Here is a 9,195-nt window from a genome sequence, read left to right as displayed (position 1 = left end):
ATCAATGTAAACCATTATCAAAGATCTTTACTCTTAAGATAATCGTTACCTTAAACTTTCCTTAAAGGTTCTATGAGTTAACACTGATCACAAAGATATTTCCGCTCTTTTAGTACAATTTTACTGTACAATTTAGAATGCTATATACAATTTTGATAAGTTTTCTACAGGTACAGTCAAATCACTAATAAATGCTATTTATCAATATAAGACTATGTAAATTTTGTAAGTAATTAATGGTAACGATTCTCTGACTTCATAATTTAACATCTAAACACCGTATGAAGGGACCAATTAAACATCGTAGTTCAAAACTTAAAATTAACAATAGGAAATGAAAAATCGTCTCTTTTGTCGAGAAATTTAAAACACATTTTTCCTTGATTGTAAATATAATGCCATTAAATGTATGTTATGATTAATTTGAATCGTAATAATATGTTTAAAACTTAACTTCTTGAAATGTATCAAAGGGACAGTCAAACTTATAAATCGAAAATAGTTTAATCATGACTAAACAAAGAAAAGACAAACAGACAAATAATAGTACAAAAGGACACAATTTGTAAACTAAAGACTTAGCAACACGAACCCCAACAATAACTCACCATGCTCATTATCAATATCACGGTCACTTTTTTCCTTATCTTCTATCAAATAATGTTTTTGCATTTTTTGTTTGATTAAGATATTATTTTTGCGTTTATTGCAAGCAGGGTTTCCCCTGGGTCAATTTTCCTTTTTGTCACCCCTCTCGCCAAAACAGTACTTTTCGCCACTTTTATTATTTTTTTCGCCAACAAGTATCTAACATAAACATATTTTTTCTTCAAAACTCTCCTCCTTTCGAAAAGAAATATCAGTTTGCCCCATTGTTGTCTTTGATAAATCTAGATTTTGTTTCTATATTTTGTAAGAAATAGATGCATAACATTTTCTTTTTTCTTTTCAAAAGATACTGTAAAATGCAATATAGATATTGATATCATATTTTTTTTAATTTCTTGGAATAAGAGATATATGTTTAAGATTTATACGAAAAAATACACACAAATGTTTTTTACAGGCCTATTTATTAGGTGTAATACCACCATTGATTTTCCCCTATTAGTCTTTGTAAAATTTGCACTTTTCAAAAAAATGTGCAGAGTTTATCTTTGTTTCAAATAAAGAAATACTTGGCATGAGTAAAGTTTTATCCTGTCCAGTTCTATAGAAAAAAAATTAACATAACATTTCATTGCATATAAGGAAATAATCATCATTGGAAGTTAACCAATCAAATTTCTCCCCTTATTTTATCTGTGTACAAGGTTTAGTCACCATGTAACCTTAAGATTAAAATATTTTCTATAGAAATCTCAAATAAAAAATAGTGGTGTTTTGAAATACCCAAGACATATGTTTATGACACAGAAATGGTCTTACTACAATAAAATGTAGGACTAATTACCTACAACTGTCAAATTCAAGGGAATATTTTTTTCGACCTACTTTCGTATTCAACTGGATGTGACGTACCATGATTTGGTGGTATTACACCTTAAGCTCACTTTATAAAAAAAACTCTTGTTGTTGTTATCTATTTCATTTAAACATTGGTGGATACCTGTCTCATTGGAAATTTAGTACAATCACCTTGTTTTGATATAAAACCAAATTATTATTTGAACTTACTGCTCATGTAGAATCTGATTAAGTACAGAAAATGCGTGGCTAAAATTTTATGTTCTATGGACGTTACAAATAAAGTGTTAGTTTCATTATTTCATTATTTACATACATTATATGATCTTGAAGTTCATATATACACAATACGAAGGCTATTTTAATACTCAGCTATCCAAAAATGAATTTTATTGCACACTAGCTCCTGTCTTTGAAAAATCCACAGGGGCCGAAATCCGAAACTACACACCTAACTGTGGAGTGCTACCTTATGCATAAAAAGCATTTGTATTATATTTTTAACTGAAATCATAGAAAAACAGGTTTACTGATGTTCAGTGTTTTGTTTCGTCCTAGTATCTTGTAACGGAAATATTTCACAGCCTTTTCTAGTAAGATTTTTGATTAGTGATACTGTTTTATTTCCGTTGATCAGACAATTCAAGAGTACGAATAGTTTAACAGTCTGATTTATCTTCCTAGCTAGTTAATATTTGCTAGATAAAATTAATTGTTATAGCAAAATATTGTGTAGTTGGAGGATAAATCAGAAATTATATCTGACAATGTTGACAAAAAACCATTGAAGTGAATTATGCGAAAAGACAAGTTTTTTTTAAAGTTCAGGTATGAAATTCTGTATCTTCTTCACGTTAAGTTTCTTTAAAATCATTTAATAAAAGTGTTATGAACTGGCTGTTTCTGTGTTGGCCCTGTTTTAGATTCTCGATCAGCTGTATAAGCTCACGACTCTCCGAGTCTCGGATCTAATACAGCTAACATCCAATCTATAACAGGGCCAATACAGAAACAGCCAGCTAATAACACTGTAATATAGCTCAATACTTGTGTAAAAGAATCCATCCTTTGATACTTTTAGTAAATATGTGTATACTTCACATTTACCACTTTGTCCCTACATGTTTTGTAATGCAGTTCTTAAACATAAGGACAGCTCAATTAAGAAATGTTATTGATTTCTTGTCGGTGCATAACTTTGAATGATAGAAGAGTTATAAATGAAGTACATTAGATATTCAACATTAATGTTTCTTCACTGTGCTTAATTAAAGCTCATATTTATGACGCACATCACGTCACTTTGAGTACTAAGAATATGCATACTAGTATCCTAAAACATTTTTCTCCGTCGCCAATGATTCTGAGAGGAAACACCTGGATCGATCCAGCTGTCTCTTTTCTGACAATTGGCATAACCCCACTTTCCTATCCTCATTATGGGCATGTCAGGATCAGACTTCCCTCAACCTAGTAGTTTCCCTTTGTAGTAACGTTAGCGACGTCTTATGGAATACAACTGTCAAAAATCACACCCGTTCTACTCCGGGAAAACAAAGAAAATAACAAAAATACCTTACTCTACGAAAATCAAATCGGAAAGTGAGTTATCGTTATCAAATGGCAATATCAAATGCTCAAACCCATCAAACAAAAGGAAAACAACTGCAATATTTCTGACTTAGTACAGGTATTCCCGTATGTAGAAATCGGTGGATTAAACCTGGTTTTATAGCCAGCTAAACATGTCACTTGTATGACAGTTGCATGAAATTCCATCAAATTGACAATGATGTTTAAGCAAAACAAACAGACATAATTGATAAAACTGTCAAAAATAGGGATACAGCAGTTAACAATGTGTTATAATCTTAATCACTATAAAAAAACTGTTTGTATGTTTTACGGGACTTTCTGTATCCATAGTAGGGGAAAATGTATCATTGTCATTGTGACACCTATCTATCAGAGTTAAAATGAAGTTGAAGCGAACAGTTATTGGCCAACGTACGGCCTTCATCTACGACAATGTATCAAAATTGTTTATTAGGCTATGCCGAGCCCTAATCTCAAAAGAGATGGCAATCCCTCAGTGAAGTACTTTGTCTGTTACATTGGTCAGTTTTAATTTTATCAGTTTTGTTAAAGGGAAAACGGTACTATATATTCTGCCTTAGGCGACAATACTAACAATTCCTTTTACCACTTTTTATAATAAAAACCTGGATAAAACAGTTATGTGTGGTGTTAGTACTTTATTATTCTATTTTAAAAATTAAAGCCAAATAGTATCATGACCAATTTCCAACGGAGCTTGTTTATGTTATCCATGCCCACCGTCATTTTACAACAAATTTTTGAAATTTTGGAAGCCTTTTCGAATAATTCTCTAGAAAATATTTCAATAGGTTTTAGAATTTATATTGTAAATTTACACACTGCAGTTATTCATAGATAATTAAAAAAAAATACATTGTTCCCTTACATCCAATCACAGCGCTCCTAATTTGACTTCCTTCACCTGCCTTGGGTACACAAAAGGCCAACCTAATGCTGGGAAAATGTAATACTACCGTTTTCCCTATACTGTGACATAAAGATATAAAGAATTTTTATGACACCATTAATGCAATACTGGGCTATTGTGAAAAACTTGGCTATAATAAAAACTTGTATGTCCCCATTACTTAAAGAAACATAGATCATTTTATGTCCCCACCCCTACTTGCTGGTTTACCTCATTCTCTCCTTCTTTCAGAAAAGCCTTAATAAACAACCTGTATCTTATCTTATATAAAAAGAATGATAAATAGTTCCATTTAAACAGATAACATTGACAGTTCCATTCAATTTGTATTCATTTAAATCAAAATTTACAACAAATGCACAAATTCAAGATTTTTCATACTAATCTCCATTCCATGCTAAAGTATATGCCATATTGTGGTTAAAAATTTCAGAGCTTGTTATAAAATCAATTATTCTGTCTTGAGATGATGAAAACAAAGATATTAGACACTTTAAACATTAAATATGCAAACTACTCAGCTGTAAAGTTGCCTTTGTTGTCTGTATTAATCTATGAAAAAGCTGAATAATGTCCCTTGGCAGTATTAATTTCCAACAAAAGTCCTTTCAAAAGTAGGAAATGAAAAATTATTTATGTCTGATATAATAAAAGAAAGAAACTACAAAATGAAGCACTATTGAAATATTTGCTGCATGAATTTTCAAGAATGTGAACAAATCTTTACACATGAGAGTGTAAATTCTATGTAAATTTAGCCTCAAGTGGGCCTCTTTTTTTCTTAGATGAACAATTCTAACACTGAAAATGCCTCTAGTGTAACCAAATATTGCCTAATTCCATAAACAGTACAAACTAAACCAGACAATTTCCCATTTAAATAGATTATGTTTACAGAAATACCCAAGTGAAAATTTAGTGAATTACGCAGCAAAAAAGGCAAACATTTCAGTAAAAAATATTTGTCGCGACTTGAATTCTGATGTTTCCAATTGAAAAAATCATTGCGAAAGGTGAAATCAAATACAAAAGAACAATAGTTTGGTGCAGTTTATACAATACACTTAATATTGACATCCTAGAATAGAGTTCTATATCTGTACCCATCAATTTGACTTATTATGATGACTCAGCACTTTTCTCAACACAGTATTGTTCTCAGTTAAACATTTCTATTCTTTGTGATAAAATTCAAATGTACTTATCAAATGCTTCAAAATAGTATAATATGACTGAAGTCTGATTGATTTTGATTTCCCTTGCTATCTTAAGTATAGGGAAAACGGTACTATTTATTCTGCCATAGGCGACAATACTAACAATTCCTAAATTTACCACTTTTTATAATAAAAACCTGGATAAAACAGTTATGTGTGGTGTTAGTACTTTATTATTCTATTTTAAAAATTAAAGCCAAATAGTATCATGACCAATTTCCAACGGAGCTTGTTTATGTTATCCATGCCCACCGTCATTTTACAACAAATTTTTGAACTTTTGGAAGCCTTTTCGAATAATTCTCTAGAAAATATTTCAATAGGTTTTAAAGTTTATCTTGTAAATTTGCACACTGCAGTTATTCATAGATAATTAAAAAATTATATTGTACCCTTACATCCAATCACAGCGCTCCTAATTTGACTTCCTTCACCTGCCTTGGGTACACAAAAGGCCAACCTAATGCTGGGAAAATGTAATACTACCGTTTTCCCTAAAGTATTAAAAAACATGACTGACAGGTTCCTTTTACGTTAATGATTTTTATTATGCTAGATAAGCTATTAGCAATATAGAATGTCAATTGCAACTAAGATTTCTTGAAAATGGTTTTAAATTTTCGACATCATATACCGTCTGATGCATTTCTGCAACAAAAGGGAATTTCCCAAATTGATTCAAGACGTTATCGTTACAAAAATCAGATACGTATGTCAGATGAAGTTAAATTTTGTGGTCTTATTTCTGATAGAAAGTTCCATAGTGAATGGGTCGATATTGTGCATATATAACAAAGTTCTTCGTCTATGTTTTTATGCTAGTCGAGAGACTTTATGTAGAGGCAGACGAGTTTGTACTCTCTCATAGGAATTCAAAGCTAGCTACCCAGTTTGCTGTGTAGCTGAAGGCATTTCTTGTCAATAGTGTCTACAACTGTATTTTCAATTCCTTTTATGACGATCCTTTTAAAAACATGTAAAAGAAATCGTTTAATACACCATCTTATACCTTTTTTTAGATAAATTGATTCAGTGCAGTCTTTTTCGTTATGAAAAAAACGATATATGATACCTGTTAAAAACACTAAGGCTGAAACAGATTCATTATTTAAAACAACATTATACATTATGCTCATCAAAGTTGTATTAGATCTGAGGTTTAAACAGTTTATACTAATGGATCGAATGAAGGAGACAGTAAATCATCTGCTGCTTTCTGGTGACCGAGGTGCTACTCTTCGAGTACCCCCTGCTCTATACATTTCACTGCCTGTTAATATATTAATGTTTAAGAGATTATGCACTTGACAACAGATAGATACATACTTTTTCTACCATATACAGACGGGTCGATCCTGGTAAACTTATTGATCCATTAAATCATTTTTTTGTAAAAGGTTACTAATTCAACACTGTAACTACATCATTGAATACAGATTGTATTGGTATTAATATTGATTTTGTTATCAGCAAACTAAATGTTATTGTTATATACAAAGTCTTACACATGGATCTACAATCTGTCGATTCCCTTATATTAGCGTTACACAAGGTCCTGGTTTTCTCTGACTGTTTATGTCGTCTTTACACTAAAACCGTCGTGTGTTGGAAGTGTGTACTGATTGATAATTTAGTCTTGAATTAATGATTTTATTAACTAGTTGTTATGGTTTTGACTAGCTGTTCGAAGCTTCAGGATCTGTACCTAGTGTATTTTTGTTGTTTGGATATACAAGTATCTGGCCACGTCCACTCTGTGTTTTTGTTAGATGTATTTCTATTTGTATCAATCTGATGAGTTGATCCTTTTTCAACTGATTTTTATAATTCGTTTTTTATGTTGTACTGTTACACCAATGTCCCAGATAAAAGGGAGGGTTGGGGTCCCACTAATATGTTTAAACCCTGCACATACTGTATGACCTTTAATTCAGTGGTTGTCGTTTTTTGATGTGTTACATGTTTGTTTTTAATTCATTTGTTTGTAGATAATTTAGGCGGCATGTTAGTTTTCTCGTTTGAATTGTTTAACATTTGTCATGTCGAGCTTTTAATAGCTGACTAGGCAGTATGGGCTTTGCTCATTATTGAATTTCGTACAGTGATCTATAGTTGTAAATTTTTGTATCATTTGGTCTCTTGTGGAGAGATATTTCATTGGCAATCATACCACATCTTCTTTTTTTATATTTGTTTGTTTGTTTTGTCCACACATCGTTTTCAATATAATCTAATTGTATGCAACTTTCATACAAGTGAGAGGTTTAGCTAGCTATAAAAACTAGGTACAACCGACCTTTTATCTACATGAGACGATATCCGTACTAAGTCAGGAATTTGACAGCTGTCGTTTGATGTACTTGAAATTTTGATTTCGTTTACAAATTTCCGTTTTGAATTTGCCTCAGAGTTCGGTATTCAAGGAATTAAGTAAGTAATTAGTGCCTTGCATTTGAGAGTCCTTCTGACAAATCATATTTGTATATGTGTTGATTCTCTATCATGTCTCAATGTAATATCCTAAATTATTAAACCGTTTATGCTTCAAATATAAATTTGAATATTTTCAATAAGTATTACCAATGTTAGTTCAACTGATAGGGCGGAGCTTACATTTTAATTTGCATAGGGACAGTCTATTTGAAGATGTGTGTGATAAGGATGATTGCCGTTATAAGTATTACTGATTTCTAATCACCTATCACTGTCATCAAATGAATTAACAGAACAATGACTGATTGATGAGATTATCCTAAAACACCTATCTATAGATGGACTGGTTTATTGTGAGCAAATCGGTTATACTCCGCTCAGTCAAGTGAAATAAATCGAGTAATAAATCCTATTTATATAGCTACCAAGTCTTACAGGCATTCATGGGCACTGATGTAGATCATGAGTCAACACATGCCTTTAAACGACCCAATTCTTAAATGCTGAATACCATATACTGATTTTAAATCTTATATTTAAAATATGTTTAAAATACATGGAAGCAGACATTGAGTAAAAGAACGACAATAAATTACATTAAGTAACAACGATTGTAGCCTAACCGTTGAAAAACGTTATAAGCAGAACAAATTCAACGGCAATGTATACTTTGCCATTGCAAAAATTCAATTAGACATACATTAATTGAATGTATGATTATTCGAATGTTCGAAAGTAACATTTTTAATGTAAGTTATGTGTCATGTAACTAATGTTATTCAAGTTCAAACAAGAACTTCATGTTTTAAAGAATATATTATCAATACTAATATGCTATATCAGTATAAAACGGTTTTGAGTTGATGACCATGTCTTATTGGGGAAATGTATTTGCGAATGATCGAGTTCATATAAAGTTAAGATGTAGTGAATTGAAAAACCTTATATTTTTTTTTTTTAAACTGCCATTTTAAGAAACTGTCGCCGCGACATAGTTTTTTGCGACGCTGCAATTATCAATCAATGAAGGTGTAACGTGATATGTCCTTAGTTTGTTTAAGCTTTTATTTGATGTACTCTGTTAGACCGATCTGAAATATAATAATTGCTTATCAGACATTTTCAACAAGTGTAATTTAGTGTATTTTGACTTATTCAGCTAACAAAATCTTTATGATAGTACAATATTTTCGTCAGACAAGCTGTCGTTTTTTGTTATTTTGAGTTATGCTGAAAATAATATTTTTTAAACATCAGCCAAAGTTTTTCACAGGAATTTTTTTTTGAGAATGCAAATACATTATTAGGTTTTTAAAAAATACTGAACTGCTAGGTAGACTTAAAAATGGGCAAGACCATAAAGGATTACAAACTCAAACGTTATCAACCAAAGGAATAAGGGATAGACAATCTGACTTTGTACAGACATTTTTCTTTGTGTTTTGTTTATACATTATGTTTGTTTGGCAATTAGATTGATAATGTCTTATGTAGACGAAACGCGCGTCTGGCGTACTAAATTATAATCTTGGTACCGTTGATAACTTTTAC

The sequence above is a fragment of the Mytilus galloprovincialis genome, chromosome 14, assembly GCF_965363235.1.
Source record: "Mytilus galloprovincialis chromosome 14, xbMytGall1.hap1.1, whole genome shotgun sequence".
NCBI classification, from domain to species: domain Eukaryota; kingdom Metazoa; phylum Mollusca; class Bivalvia; order Mytilida; family Mytilidae; genus Mytilus; species Mytilus galloprovincialis.
Note: the sequence above shows the minus strand (reverse complement) of the source record.